General features: G+C 40.1%; 1 pseudogene; it reads right to left on the bottom strand.

The window, feature by feature from the left end:
* Nucleotides 1-15,511, bottom strand: part of LOC140806836 (uncharacterized) — a 44,186-nt pseudogene extending 28,675 nt beyond the window's left edge.
* Between the last annotated feature and the right edge of the window lie 253 nt (nt 15,512-15,764).

A 15,764-nucleotide genomic window follows, 5' to 3' on the forward strand; every position in this document is an offset into this window, starting at 1 on the left:
TATACTGAAATGTTGGCAGAAATTATACGGATATGTCTGAATTGCTAACAGAAAAGACAGAAAGATAGAAATCAGAAAATTTATTACAGAATTGTATAGTTCTGAATAGAAATGGGAATATATTTCTATGACTTTCGTAATGAAATTACCGCCTTTTCTTTAAATTATGTTATGATATGATTATGATTGACAGATTATTCAATCTATATCTATCAGTTTGTACCAGATTACGTACAAACAGAACTAGATGACATAGATCAATGTCAAAGAAATAGTCAGATTGACGAGAATGCAAGAATTAGATGATATCAGATTGTGATTTTGACGGAGTTGTACTTGTGATAGATTATATCATAAGCTCTCTTGTGCAGATTTATTACAGATTGACAGATAGTCAGAGTATATTATCAGATATTGACAGATAATTGTAGAGCTTTGGTACTGGATGTTAGTACTAGTTGATATAGATTACTGTCATGACATGATTGATTGTATGACAGTAGCTATCAAGATAGTTCAGAATGGACAGATTTAAGAAACCAACGTTGGATAATAACGATTGGTAATTGAAGATGAAGATTGATTATGTTCTAGATTGGGATAAACAGATAGGATAACAACTACAGATGGTATTGTTTTGTTATAGATTGCAGATTGGCATATACGGATGTTGTATAGCTAGTAATGCAGGATTGATTCGGCTAGAACGAGTTGAAGAAGGATTATGATATTATAATTCTGGACTTCTGATTCTAGACCAAAATCAGAGCTTGATCAAAGAAAAATACCTCAGAATGATGTTAGTAAAACGAGTTTGGATGTTAAACTCTTTTATTCATTTCTTCTAATAGATTTAAATTGCTTGTGGAGAGTTCGAGGACGAACTCAGATCTAAGAGGGGGAGAAATGTAATGCCCAAGAATTAATCACTGCAATTAACGATGATTGATTTATCATTTCATGTGATTATGACGGGATTAATCGGGACACCGAGAAATGTATTCAGAAATAAAATTATGAAAGATATGAGCATGCCAGACCGCACCCGCGGTGTAAGTCCAGTAGGGTAGGGATTTTGGGCGAAGCAAGACCGCACCCGCGGTCTTGGATACACCGCACCTGCGGTCAAGACACCGCACCCGCGGTAATGATAACACCGCACCCGCGGTCTAAGCTTTCGGGAAAAAGAAAGGATAGACATTGCATGAGCGCACCCGCGGTCTTACACTTACCGCACCCGCGGTACGACGTGCTTTGCAAAGAATGCGCCACCTCTTGACATGCATGCAATGATATATATAGGTGGTAATCCATTCGAAATTCATTCAGAATTGAGGAAAAGGGTCGAAGCTTTGGCACGAGAACTCCTTATGCCTTTTGTGAGAAATCCGTCCGTCCGAATTTGAATCCGACTTCGGTATCGAGTTCCTAGCAACGTAGGCTACAACTGGACGTAAGTTTTACTATGTTTTGACATGTTTTAGAATTATGATATTGTCAGAACTAAATGGAACTCATATATGTTGTTCTTGACATATGAGACATTATAGAATCGAAGTCAGACTAAGAAACGGACTGATTATGGAATTGTTATGAATTTTTAGGGTATATTGATTTATACCAGACAGATCTGAATTGTGATTGGATTACAGATGGTATCAGATATGGGTTATGGATTGTAACTATTATCTGTTGAATCGGTATTGACGGGGATATTGAAATTGTACCGTTATACCGTTGATTTGAATTACATCCAGATTCATCAGATTGTTATTGAGTTGAACGGTATATTGACATGAGATTATTGATATTGTCATTGCCAGACAGGCTGTGAGTTCAGGACATCGACTGAGCCAGAAACCGACGAAAGAAAGATATAAATTAATGTTGAGTTGGGATTGCACAACTCGAGTGAGGTTTGACTCGAGTTTCCCTAAATCACATACTTTCATTTATTGCATTGATATTTGCAATTGATGAGACTTATGATTGTAGTCTATTGATTTATAGCAATTATATGATAAGATTGATATTTGTAGTCTATTGATTTATAGCTACTGCATGTGATGACTGCTGATTCGCCAGTCATCTACTGATTTGCTTAGATACTGAATGCATGTATTGATTACTGAGTCGTTGAGTCATAGGCTGATTCGCCTAGTCACCGGCTGATTCGTCTGGTTATAGACTGATTCGTCTATTTATTGGCTGATTCGCCTAATTATAGCTGATTCACTTAATCACAGGCTGATTCGTCTGGTTATTGGCTGATTCGCCTAATTCTTGACTGATTCGTCAATTCTGCGGCTGATTCGCCCAGACACTGGATAAGTATTATATCGATGCCGTTTAGGGATTGATTCATTCCTATCGACTGAGATTCGGTATAATTACTATTATTCAGACTTCGGGATCCCTAGGTTAGAGTTGAGTCGAGTCTGAGACGACGCATCGGATGAGTTGAGTCTGATACGACATGTTGATTTCCATTGTTATATCATTCATGATTATTGAATGCCTGAGATTGATTTATGTTTCTGATTGATACATGTTATGAATATTTCTTATATGCTTTCGTATATGTTTTTATATGATTGCATTTATACATTGTTTATACTGGGATATTTATATCTCACCGGAGTTATCCAGCTGTTGTCTTGTTTGTATGTGTGCATGACAACAGGTGGGGCTGGATCAGGGTCAAGAAGAGGATGAGAGAAGTGTAGATAGCGTGGAGATCTGGGCTTCGAAGCAACATAGGATTCAGCACTGATATGTAGTTGAACCTAGTTGAATTCTTGTAGATAACGCAAGATTTGTATGGTCATGTTTAATATGTAATTTGAGTAAATTACATTACGTTTCCGCCTTGTATTTTAAAAAAAAAAAAAAATTTAGACCATGTTTTATTATTTATTAATTAGTCCCAATGATGATTAAGAACTTGATTAGTGTCCGGGTCCCCACAAATCTGAAACATCTGGCACTACTAGACGGTTATTCACATACAGAATAGAATCTCTAACCTGATATTCTGATATATGACCAGCTCTGACCATATCAATCGATCTCTGAATGCTCGGATCAGTTTTCTGCGCTTCTTTGACCTTCAAAATCAGATCTGGCTCAATCTGGATCACAGCAAGTCGCAACGGTCTACTATCCGTATCAAATATCAATCCAGACAAGCAACAATATTCTACTAAATTCGATACACCTACGGTCGACAAGGAAGGAGCACATACCTTTCGACTCAAGGCGTCTGCCGCTGCATTCGACTTCCCTGGATAATACTTGATCTCGCAATCAAAATCTTTCAGCAGATCAAGCCATCGTCGCTGCCTCATGTTCAACTCTGACCGAGAAAAGAGGTACTTCAGGCTATTATGATCGGAATAGATTTCAAATTTCTCGCCATACAGATAATGACGCCAGATCTTGAGTGCAAATACAATCGCCGCCAATTCAAGATCATGAATCGGATAACGGGTCTCGTGCGGCTTCAGCTGTCTAGAGGCGTACGCTATCACGTGCCCTCGCTGCATAAGAACACATCCTAGCCCTCTGTGAGATGCGTCACAATATACAACAAACTCACCTGTACCTGAAGGAATCGTCAAGACAGGCGCACTGGTCAGCCTCTTCTTCAGCTCTACAAAACTAGCTTCACAATCTTCAGACCACACAAATGGCATATTCTTCTGGGTCAACTGAGTGATAGGCTTCGCTATACTGGAGAAATCTCGAATAAAACGACGATAATACCCGGCTAGACCCATGAAACTGCGTATCTCAGGCACCGAAGCCGGTCTCGGCCAACTGATCACAACCTCAATTTTACTCGGATCTACTGCAATACCATCTCCAGATATAATGTGACCCAAAAATACAACCTGTCTCAGCCAAAATTCGCACTTGGACAGTTTAGCATACAACTGCTCATTTCTCAACGTCTTCAATACGATTCTCAGATGATCTGTATGCTCAGTCAGACTCTTCGAATATACCAAAATATCATCAATGAACACAATCACAAAATCATCTAAATATCTCTGAAAAATGCGGTTCATCAAACTCATAAACACCGCTGGTGCATTCGTCAAACCGAAAGGCATAACAATAAACTCGTAATGCCCATACCTGGTTCGGAATGCAGTCTGCGGAATATCAACGTCTCTAACTCGGAGCTGATGATACCCTGATCTCAAATCAATCTTCGAGTATACAGAAGATCCTTGTAACTGATCAAACAGATCATCGATGCGAGGCAACGGATACTTGTTCTTCACTGTCGCCTTGTTCAACTGTCGGTAATCAATATACAGTCGCATCGAACCATCTTTCTTTCTAACAAAAAGTACGGGAGCACCCCAAGGAGATACACTGTGTCTGATATATCCCTTGGACAGAAGATCTTCCAACTGTGCTTTCAACTCTTTCAGCTCTATCGGTGCCATCCTATACGGAGCTCTCGAGATAGGAACACTGCCTGGCACAAGATCTATGCTAAAATCCACCTCTCGAACCGGAGGCAACCCTGGAATCTCATCAGGAAAAACATCTGCAAACTCGCAAACCACTGGCAGATCTGCCAATGCTGGGCTCGACTTCAATAGATCTACTGAATATACGAGAAAGCCCTCTGCTCCTCTCTGAAGCAATCTACTCATAGTCAGAGCAGATACTAAGGGAATCCTAGATCTGGAACCCTTGCCGTAGAATTTCCACTCATCTGTCATGTCGGGTCTGAATCTGACAATTTTGTGGAAACAATCTACCGTGGCCCTGTACCTGGTTAACATGTCTATGCCAACTATATAATCAAAATCAGCTAAACCAAGTACTACGCAATCAAGATCAATCTCATGCCCCTCAAACTGAAGCATACAGTGTCTAACAGTAGTCACAGATATCAAACCACTTCCAAACGGAGAAGCTATAGACACTACTGTCGACATCGACTCAACAGGCAATGAATGTCTCAATGCAAAATGTTCAGATATGAATGTATGAGATGCCCCTGTGTCTATCAACACATATGCAGGATAACCGCAAAGAAAACAGTTACCTGCAATGACGTCATCTGGCGCCTCCTGCGCCTGCTCCTCTGTCAGGGCAAAGACACGTGCCTGCTGTCTGGGAGGCTGACTCACCGTCTGACTACCTCCTGGTCTCTGCTGGGTCTGTGTGGAGGGTGGCTGGAAGGAGTGTACAGAGGATGCCTGTCTCTCCATCTGTGGCACTGGTGCTGATGACCCTGTACTCTGAAATCGTTGTGCACCTCTCTGGGGACAAACTCTAGCGAAGTGTCCCTGTTGCCTACAGATGTTGCAGCGTCCCATAACTCCTTGACACTGCTCCGTCGCATGTCGTCCTCCACACGAGCTACAATATACGCCACTGTAATCTGAACCCTGACCTCTCTGTCGAGATCCACTCGAACTCGATGAACTACTCCCGGACTTCTTAAACTGCTTACCCTTAGCCTTCAAAAATTCCTTCTTGCCACTACCACTAGATCCACTATCGAAACGAGGAGGAGGTGGTGGAAACTGTACGGTAGTAGGCTGTGGCGGTCTCTGCCCCTGAACACCGTAGGAAGCCCCTCGCTGCCTGATCAAGCCAGCCTCTGCTCCCTTCGCTCGGTTCAGTGCCTCTGAAAAAGTACTAGGCCGGCCCGTGTTCACCAAGGTAAAGACATCGGGGTTCAGCCCGTTGATGAACTGATCGGCCACTGCCTCGTCGTTCCCGGCCACATGCGGTGCAAATCGTAACAATGCAGAAAATTTAGCCACATACTCCTCGATGTTCCACTGTCCCTGCTTCAAATTCGCAAATTCAGCTCCTTTATCTTTTCGGTAGGAAACGGGGAAGAAGCGCTGATAGAACTCATCTTTGAAGACTTTCCATGTGATATCAATGCCTCGGTGCTCCAAGGCTCTCTTCGTAGTCAACCACCAGCTCTTGGCAACCTCTTGCATCTGATGCCCTATCAACTTCACACGTCGCTCATCAGTATATGCCAAAGACTCAAACAACATCTCGATATCATCAAGCCAGCTCTCGCATTCTACTGCATTCTCTGTGCCCTTCAAGGTAGGCGGATGGAAAGACTGAAATCTCTTCAATAAGGTCTCCATCGGTGTAGCGGTAACATCCATCTGTGCACCTGATGTGCTACCCAACTCTTGCTGTGGTATACGTCTAGGCGGCATAAATCTGATTATCAAACTGATTAGTACACAATCAATATCATCTGTCTCAGCCCTCCTCTGATCATAGACTCTGATCGAGAATCGGTTCTGATTCAGGCTTGAAATGCTGTAAATCAATTCAGATAATACAACACAACATATAATAGGGAAAGCAATAAATCATGCTAGCATCTCAAAAGCAAGGAAGATGACTCGATCTACCCCGCTCATTCTATTCTATCTCAGTCTACAGAACCTACTGCTCTGATACCACCTGTTGTGGGGACCCGGGCTCTAACTCAATTCTTTTGGGATTTAATTGGATCTTTGTTCGAAAATGTGGGTCAAAAATTTGCTTTTAACATTAATTCAAATGTGTAGTCACAGCATAACATTGTCTTTATAAGAAATAAACAACATAATGTACATACATGTCTGTCTAGTACAACCATACACTAGTGTTTACATACCAACTACAAACATAGGTGATACAAGTCTAAATAGAAACCACTAGAAATCTTCCATGCCCGAGATCTCCACGCTATCATCAACCTCTCATCTAGCTCGTGACCCAGATCCTGCCCCACCTGTTGCCATGCACACATACAGACACGTCAACAGCCGGATAACTCCGGTGAGAACATATCCCAGTATAAAACATGGATGCATGCAATGTAATAATCATGTACAAGAGCATAGCATATATCAAATAACATGACTGCAATCTAAACATGTAGAAGAATACAAATCTGTATTCAACATTTACATCTTGACTCGACTCTTTTCTAATCTAGGGATCCCGGTGTGAATAAGACGGTCTGTCACCTACCCAACCACTCGGGGCAACGGTACGTCTTATTCCTAGACTTCGGTCAACTCTGTATCGAGGGTCTACACATATAGCAAATCTGCTCCTATGTGTCGATACACCGAAACGTCTAGTTTTGGCCAGTCTGCCAATATCTCCTATCTTAGGACTCGAATATAAATCAATAAACAAAACATTACATAATCAAACGTAATAACAGTCTAGTATGTGATTTAGGGAAACTCGTATCAAATCTGAATCGAGTTGTGCAATCCCGAGACCACATGAATTATACCTTTCTTGTCGAATAGTCGGTGTCGTAGTCGAAGTCTCGAGTTCACAATAGCCAATACAAATCTGAGATGGCATAAACAATGTGCACTTCAGTCATATACATCTCAAGCAAATCAATATGCGAAGCTGAAATCGGTTTCAATACAATTCGACGGCGTAACGACGTAGTTCTTTGATACCGATAATCTCACAACAATATACTCACTCACCATCACCTCATAATCTCATCAACCCCTCAATACACAAGCTGAAATCTATCCAATCTTAACATAATACATGCTGAAAGTACGAATAATGGCATACGGTTTCCGAAAATTAATCCGATAACGAATATACCAAGCTCAAAATATCAAGAACACATATTCTAACTCAAATCTGAATTTCCCCAACATATATATTTCGAAACATGCTGGAATTATATAAGACTTACATCACCTTATAGCCGTTGATGCAAGGAGCACAAATCTTAACTCAAAGTACAAATCGGATAGCTAAATCACTCAAAATCCCCAAATCAAAGATCAAAAGAAATGAAAGCTCATCCCCTTAAGTGCTCTCGGCTCTTGTTCTGAATGAAAATGGAAATGAAGACACCTATCACATATTGCATGCAAGGGACGAGTGTTATTGTTTTTCAAATGACACGCACGACCGCGGGTGCGGTACCTCAAGAGCGCGGGTGCGCTGATGCTTCGGCAGCCCATGCATTTTCTGAATTTCGATCACCGCGGGTGCGGCTCTTGCACGACCGCAGGTGCGGTCTCACCACCGCGGGTGCGTTCTTGCTCGCACCGTGGGTGCGGTGTTGCTTCGCACAAATCCATCACCTTTCTGTCATATACACCGCGGGTGCGGTAGTCTTAGCACCACAGGTGCAGTGTGGCTTCGGCCATGCTTCACAATTCCAATCTAAATATCATGCATTCTCATGGCTTCAAGTCTAACATTAATAACAGCCGATAATTCTCGAGCCTTACACTACAGCTAATAATATATAAGGTTGACCAAAAGAAGGGGGAAAAGGTCCCATGAAATCTATGCCCCAGACATCAAAAAGTTCCACTTCCAAAACATTTGTCAGTGGCAATTCGTGACGCCTAGAAATGTTTCCTAACCTTTGGCATCTATCACATGATTTCACTAAGGTATAGCTATCCTTAAACAAAGTAGGCCAGAAAAAACCTGATTGCAATACCTTAGCTGCCGTTCTTGTTGCTCCAAAATGTCCACCATAAGGTGATGAATGACATTGTTCCAGAATTTTGTTTGCATCTTCGCCATCAACACATCTCCTAATCACTTGGTCAGCACATCTTTTATATACACAAGGATCATCCCAAAAGAAAAATTTGATATCATGGAAGAACTTCTTTTTCTGATGGTGATTTAGATCTGGAGGAAGAGTACCACAAGACAAGAAGTTAGCTATATCAGCAAACCAAGGGAGTTTAGAATTTACCTCAAACAGTTGTTCGTCTGGGAACGACTCATTGATAACTCCACCTTCTGTTCTTTCTTCCAGCTCTAGTCGTGACAAGTGATCTGCCACCTGGTTTTCACAACCTTTCTTGTGTTTTACTTCCAAGTCAAATTCTTGAAGTAGAAGTATCCATCGTATCAACCTGGGCTTGGAATCCTTTTTGGCAAACAAGTAACGAAGAGCTGCATGGTCAGTGAAAACAGTTACCTTGGTGCCAATAAGATATGTTCTGAACTTGTAAAATGCAAACACCACTGCTAGCATCTCTTTCTCAGTAGTTGTATAGTTTTGTTGGGCTGCATTAGTGTACGACTTGCATAGTATATAGCCTTGAACATCTTGTCTCGCCTCTGTCCCAATGCTGCTCCCACAGCATAGTCGCTAGCATCGCACATGAGCTCAAATGGCTCCTTCCAATCAGGCACTATCATAATGGGAGCAGAAATCAGTGCTTTCTTGATCCTGTTAAATGCCTGCAAACAATCATCATCAAAAATAAATGTCGAATATTTCTCTAACAAATTACATAAAGGTCTAGTAATTTTAGAGAAATCTTTGATATAACGACGATAGAACCCGGCATGTCCCAAGAAACTTCTGATCCCTTTCACATTCTTCGGTGGTGGAAGATTTTCAATTGCCACAACTTTGGCTCTGTCAACTTCTATCCCTTTAGCCGAAATTTTATGCCCAAGCACAATACCTTCTGGAACCATGAAGTGACATTTTTCCCAATTCAAAACTAAATTCTTCGCCTGACATCTCTGCAAAACAAGCATTAAATTTTGCAAACAGTGATCAAAAGATGAACCAAACACAGAGATATCATCCATAAAAACCTCCATTATTTCCTCGACCATGTCAGAAAATATGGCCATCATACACCTCTGAAAAGTAGCAGGTGCATTGTACAGACCAAATGGCATTCTCCTGAAAGCAAATGTACCGTAGGGGCAAGTGAAGGTAGTCTTCTCCTGATCCTCCGGTGCTATGACAATCTGATTGTAACCTGAATAACCATCTAGAAAGCAATAATAATGATAACCACCCACTCTATCAAGCATCTGGTAAATAAAGGGAAGAGGGAAGTGATCTTTCCTAGTAGCATCCTTCAATTTCCTGTAGTCTATGCATACTCGCCAACCAGTCACTAAACGAGTTGAAATCAATTCATTATTCTCATTTCTCACTACAGTTATTCCCCATTTCTTAGGCACTACTTGTACTGGTGAAACCCACGAGCTATTAGATATAGCATAAATAACACCAGAATTTAACAGTTTTAATACCTCAGCCCTCACAACCTCTTTCATTGCTGGATTAAGCCTTCTCTGATGATCAACATAGGGTGAATATGATTCCTGCATTAAGATTTTATGCATACAAAAAGTAGGGCTAATCCCCTTTATATCTGCAATTGTCCATCCCAAAGCAGATTTAAATTCCCTCAACACTCTCAACAATTTCTCTTTTTCAACACAAGTAAGAAAGGAAGAGATAATTACCGGATATGTCGAATTTTCACCTAAAAATGCATAACAAAGGTGACTTGGCAATTCCTTCAATTCAGGAGATGCTTTTGGTACCTCTTTACTTGCATCTTCAAGTAGCTCTACATGATGCACATCACTCTTTTCTTTAGGTAGTGTATTGAGAGCTAGTATCTCATCTTGCACATCCCAATCACTTTCATCCAGTGCAGACGCCAATTCCAACAAACATCTTTCTAAGGAATCTTTCGTCATCCTACCTGCACCAACATGAGATACACATGAATCAATTACATCAATACTATTACAAGTACTTACCTCATTTGGTTCTTTGATTGTGTTGTAGATGTTGAACATGACTTCTTCTCCACCTACTCTCAATGTGAGCTCCCCCTTGTGCACATCAATCAAAGCTTTTCCGGTGGCCAAGAATGGCCTTCCAAAGATAAGCGGAGTCTCCTGATCTTCTTCCATATCTAGAATGACAAAATCAGCAGGAAATATAAATTTGTCTACCTTTACCAGAACATCCTCCACTATCCCCCGTGGATATGTAAGTGATCTGTCCACCAGCTGCAGGGTAATAGTTCTAGGCTTCACCTCGCCAAGCTTTAAAGTCCTGTAAATAGAAAAAGACATTAAATTAATACTGGCACCTAAATCACATAAAGCTTTATTTATTCTAGAACCACCAATAACACAAGGAATAGTAAAACTCCCTGGGTCTTTCAGTTTTTGTGGTAGTTTCCTTTGAAGTATGGCGCTACACTCCTCGGTCAACTTAACTGTCTCAAACTCATGCAACTTCCTTTTCTTTTACATCACATCTTTGATAAACTTTGCATAGTTTGGCATTTGCTCTAAAGTATCAGCAAATGGAATGTTGATGTGAATCTTCTTGAAAATCTCCAAAAATTTAGCAAATTGATCATCCAATTTCTTCTTTTTGAACCTCTGCGGATATGGAAGAACTGGCTTAAATACCGGAGGTTGTTCAACTTCAACTTCAGCTTTGGATCCCTCAGTTTCAACTTCTTCAACTGTTATCTCATTTTCATCCTTCTCTTTGGAATTTTTAACCTCAAGTTCTCTTCCACTTCTCAAAGTTACAGCTTTGCATTGCTCCTTTGGATTCACTTCAGTGTTACTTGGGAATTGACCTTTATTTTGATCTATCAATGCATTAGCCAATTGACCAATCTGTGTCTCCAATGATTTCATTGTGGCTCCCATATTTCCCATGTGAGTTTCCATGTCATCAAGACGAGATTCAGTCCTAGCCATCCTTTTACTAGATTCAACAACAAATGTCCCAACTAAATCCTCAAGTGAAGGTTTTCCTTCCCCCTTTGATGTATTGAACCCCGGTGGAGGATTCAACACATTCTTATTATTAGCATATGAAAAATTTTCATGATTTCTCAAACCAGGATGATAAGTGTTAGGGGGATGGTTACCTCGATATCCTCCGTAGCCACCAAAATTCCTATTGTTGATATAATGAGCCTCATCAGGAATATGTGGTTCTTCAGTAACAACCGATGCATTTTCAACCTCTGATGTACTAGCCTTATTCATTGCTGCAATTTGAGTTGTCAAAGCTGAAACTTGAGCGGTGAGTGATGTAATAGGATCTATGGCATAAATTCCAGCTTGCTTCTTTACTCCTGACCTCTCGGACGGCCACTGATAGCTGTTAATAGTCATCTGTTCAAGCAAATCATATGCTTGATCAGGTGATTTTGCAAATATCGTGCCACCAGCTGCTGCATGCACAGTGCCTCTTGTTTGTCCATTCAAACCATTATAAAACAATTCAATCTGTACCCAATCTTCAAAACCATGGTTTGGACACCTCCTCAACAACTCTTTATAACGTTCCCATGCCTCATATAATTGCTCAAAATTAGTCTGCCTAAAAGTACTTATCTCTATCTTCAACTGTGGAGACTTCGCAGGTGGAAAATATTTAGCAAGGAACTTGGTTGCTAACTCCTGCCATGTAGTGATACTCCCCAAAGGAAGCGATTGGAGCCATCCTCTTGCTTGGTCCCTATGAGAAAAAGGAAACAAACGCAATCGAATTATATCATTAGAAACACCATTTATTTTTACCGTATCAGTAATTTCAAGGAATGTTCTTAGATGTAAATGAGGATCTGCAGTAGCGGCTCCCCCAAACTGATTCTGTTGAACCATGTTTATCAATGCTGGCTTAAGCTCAAAGTTGTTTGCATTAATAGTCCCTCGTGCTATGCCCGAGTAATGAGCATTCAGTACCGACCTAAAATGATCTCTGATGGGTATTGCAGGGGGTGGATTTTCATTATCTCTGTTTTCAGCCATTGCTCGAATCTCTTCTCTTCTTGCCTTTCTTAATCTTCTTGTGGTCACTGATAAGCAAGTCAAGATTTTGCGATCTTCGCATGCACTGTCAAACAAAGATAGTACACATATCAATGTTTATTATAATACAATAAAAACAGCTCTAAATTAAAATCTAGACTAATTGGTAACAATACTAATATAAATTTAAAATATACACTCACCGGCAACGGCGCCAAAAACTTGTTGCGTGTTTTCTTAATTGCTTGCAAGTGCACAACGTCAAGTTTGTAATAAAATGTTTTTTCGAGTACAAGTGTCGATCCCACGAGGAATGTATTTCTAAATTTATATTAATGCTTGTAATTGAAATAGTCTTGCCTTTATTTAGAATAATCAATTGACAGATTTGTTTATACCAATAACTAGATTTGAAACTAAATTAATTATATTATAACACCAAACTTTTTATAACAAATAACTATGGAATAAAAGATCTAGAGGTCCGATTTCACGCAACTATCCACCATGTGTTATTTTGTGTAGCTATATTATAAATGTCCTTATTATACCTTAGCCAAGAATTCTAAATTATATACTCCCTCTTCCGAGTGCTAAGCAGATACTAATTATCTAACAACAGATTGTAACGTCCCCATCAACAATCTATAATTAAATAATACAATAAGCACTAAATTCTTTTAATAGCTTCAATAGCAATATATGTCCTCCCGAACTATATAAATACTATCGATGTATTTTTCCCTTTCTTGTTTATAAAATTCTTTTTCCAAGTGATAAATTATAAACATAAGAATCATTCAAGATATGGCCAATAAAATGAAAGCATTAAGATTGGAAAAATACAAATGAATAATAAGGAACTTATATAGCATAAATCATAAATCCCAACACATGGTTTCTAGTTTTGTTCCATCATTCCTCTAGAAATAAAAATTAGTTCATAATAAAAATAACGCAACAACACATAAATCTTAAACAAGACATATCAAATAAAAGTTAAAATAAAGAAAGAAGAACTTAGAACAAGAGCTTGGAGTGGTATGAAATTCCTTTCCAAAAGTATGCAAGAGAATTCTCAAGAACTTGATGAACTTGATCTTCAATCTTTCTTTGTAGCCTCCAATCCTTCCCTTGGCTCCTCAATGACCTAGATGGTGAATAATAGAAGCATTTTATAGTCCAGACAAGCTTCCCCACGCAGCACACCATTTTCCTCTACTTTTATTCAAAGTCCACAAAGTTACAGATTTTTCGGACTTTGTTTTGCATGGACCGCGGGTGCGGTGTAATCAGGACCGCGGGTGCGGTGCTGCTTCGGCAGAAAAATCCATCTTCAAACGTGTGAGACCGCGGGTGCGGTGCTAGGATGGACCGCTGGTGCGGTTGTGTTTCGGGGAAGACCGCGGGGGCGGTGTTGAGGAGACCGCGGGTGCGGTCGTGTTTCGGCAAGCTTTGTCCTTTGCACCTTCTAATTCATCACTATACTACTCCAAATTCTCATTTCTAAGCTTCCAAACTACAATAACAATAACAACAACAAATCAAATAAAACCTGCTCAAGAATCACAAAATTTCAAGTTAAAAACAAGTAATAAAAGTACAATAAATTGCACTTATCATATGGCAATGAACTTTCGGGTACAAAATCAATTTGGTGCTCAATCCCCCTCAATGGTGGTATTCCTGGAGGTAGATCCTCCGGAAATATATCATCAAACTCCTGCAACAGGGAAAAAACAGTGCTCGGAAGGGTTCCGACTATATCACTTGTGTTAAGGAGAATCTCCTTTTAAAGAATCAACACAAGTGGTTCACGTGTGTACATTAATTGCTTCAACTCACTCTTTTGGGCAATATATATTTTTTTCTTGGCCTCTTTCCTTTCATTTTCTTTTCCCTCTTTTTTTATCTATGTGGTCATCTCATCATTTTTTTTGTCGCTGATTTTTTTGACCATATCTTTTTCTTGTTTGTTTAAGGTCACCTCACTTTTCTTTTCACTCTTTCTTTTAGCCTCATCTCTTTTTTTCTTTTCTCGTTGGTCCTCCATTATTTGTTTTGGGGACAAAGGAAGTAAAACAATGGGTTCTTTCTTGAGTACAAAAGAATATCGATTTCTAAATCCATCATGTGTCACTTGCCTATCATATTGCCATGGTCTCCCTAACAAAATATGACAAGCATGCATTGGCACCACATCACACAACACCTCATCAATATACTTCCCAATCGAAAACGCAACCAAAACTTGTTTGTTCACCTTCACTTCAGCACAGTCATTCAACCACTGTAGCCTATATGGTTGAGGATGTTTCAAAGTAGGCAAGCTCAATTTTTCCACCATCTCAAGACTAGCAACATTGGTACAACTCCCTCCATCTATAATAATGTTGCAAACTTTGCCACTGACAAAACATCTAGTATGGAACAAGTTTTCCCGCTGATTATTCTCCTCTTCTTTGACTTGGGCACTCATGATACGCCTAGTCACTAACGCCTCACCCACAACTGCCTCATATCCCTCATCAGGATCTTCTAATGCAGGCATCTCATCTTCATCCTCTCCATCATCTCCCTCACTATGAGATTCATACTCCCCATAAGTATTCAACACCATCACTCTTTTATTGGGACATTGGCTAGCAATATGGCCAACTCCTTGACACCTAAAACATTTAATATCTCTAGAACGATTAATAGTAGTTTCAGGTTTACCTTGCACTCCTTGCTTAGGCACCTCCAGTTTAATGTCAACTTTGGGCTTGACCACTACTTTGCCTTCTTCACGTTTAACAACGTTGGAACGACAAGGTGTTGATGTATTCCCAGCTCGGGTGGTACGACCAACTCCTCTCCTCTTGAGTTGTTGCTCCACTTTCATCACCATCTGCACCATTTCATCTAGATCCAAGTAGTGTCTAAGCTCCACTTGGTCTTGAATTTTCCTGTTCAAACCACACAGAAAACGAGCCATAGTAGCCTCACTATCCTCCTCTATGTTTGCTCTAATCATGAGTACTCCCAAATCGTTATAGTAGTCCTCAACACTCTTCACGCCCTGTCACAAAGTTTGTAACTTTTTAAACATTTCTCTATAGTAGTGATTTGGTACAAACCTCTTCCTCATTACGCTTTTCATCTCAGCCCAA

Source organism: Primulina eburnea, chromosome 1, assembly GCF_022965805.1.
Source record: "Primulina eburnea isolate SZY01 chromosome 1, ASM2296580v1, whole genome shotgun sequence".
Taxonomy (NCBI): Eukaryota; Viridiplantae; Streptophyta; class Magnoliopsida; order Lamiales; family Gesneriaceae; genus Primulina; species Primulina eburnea.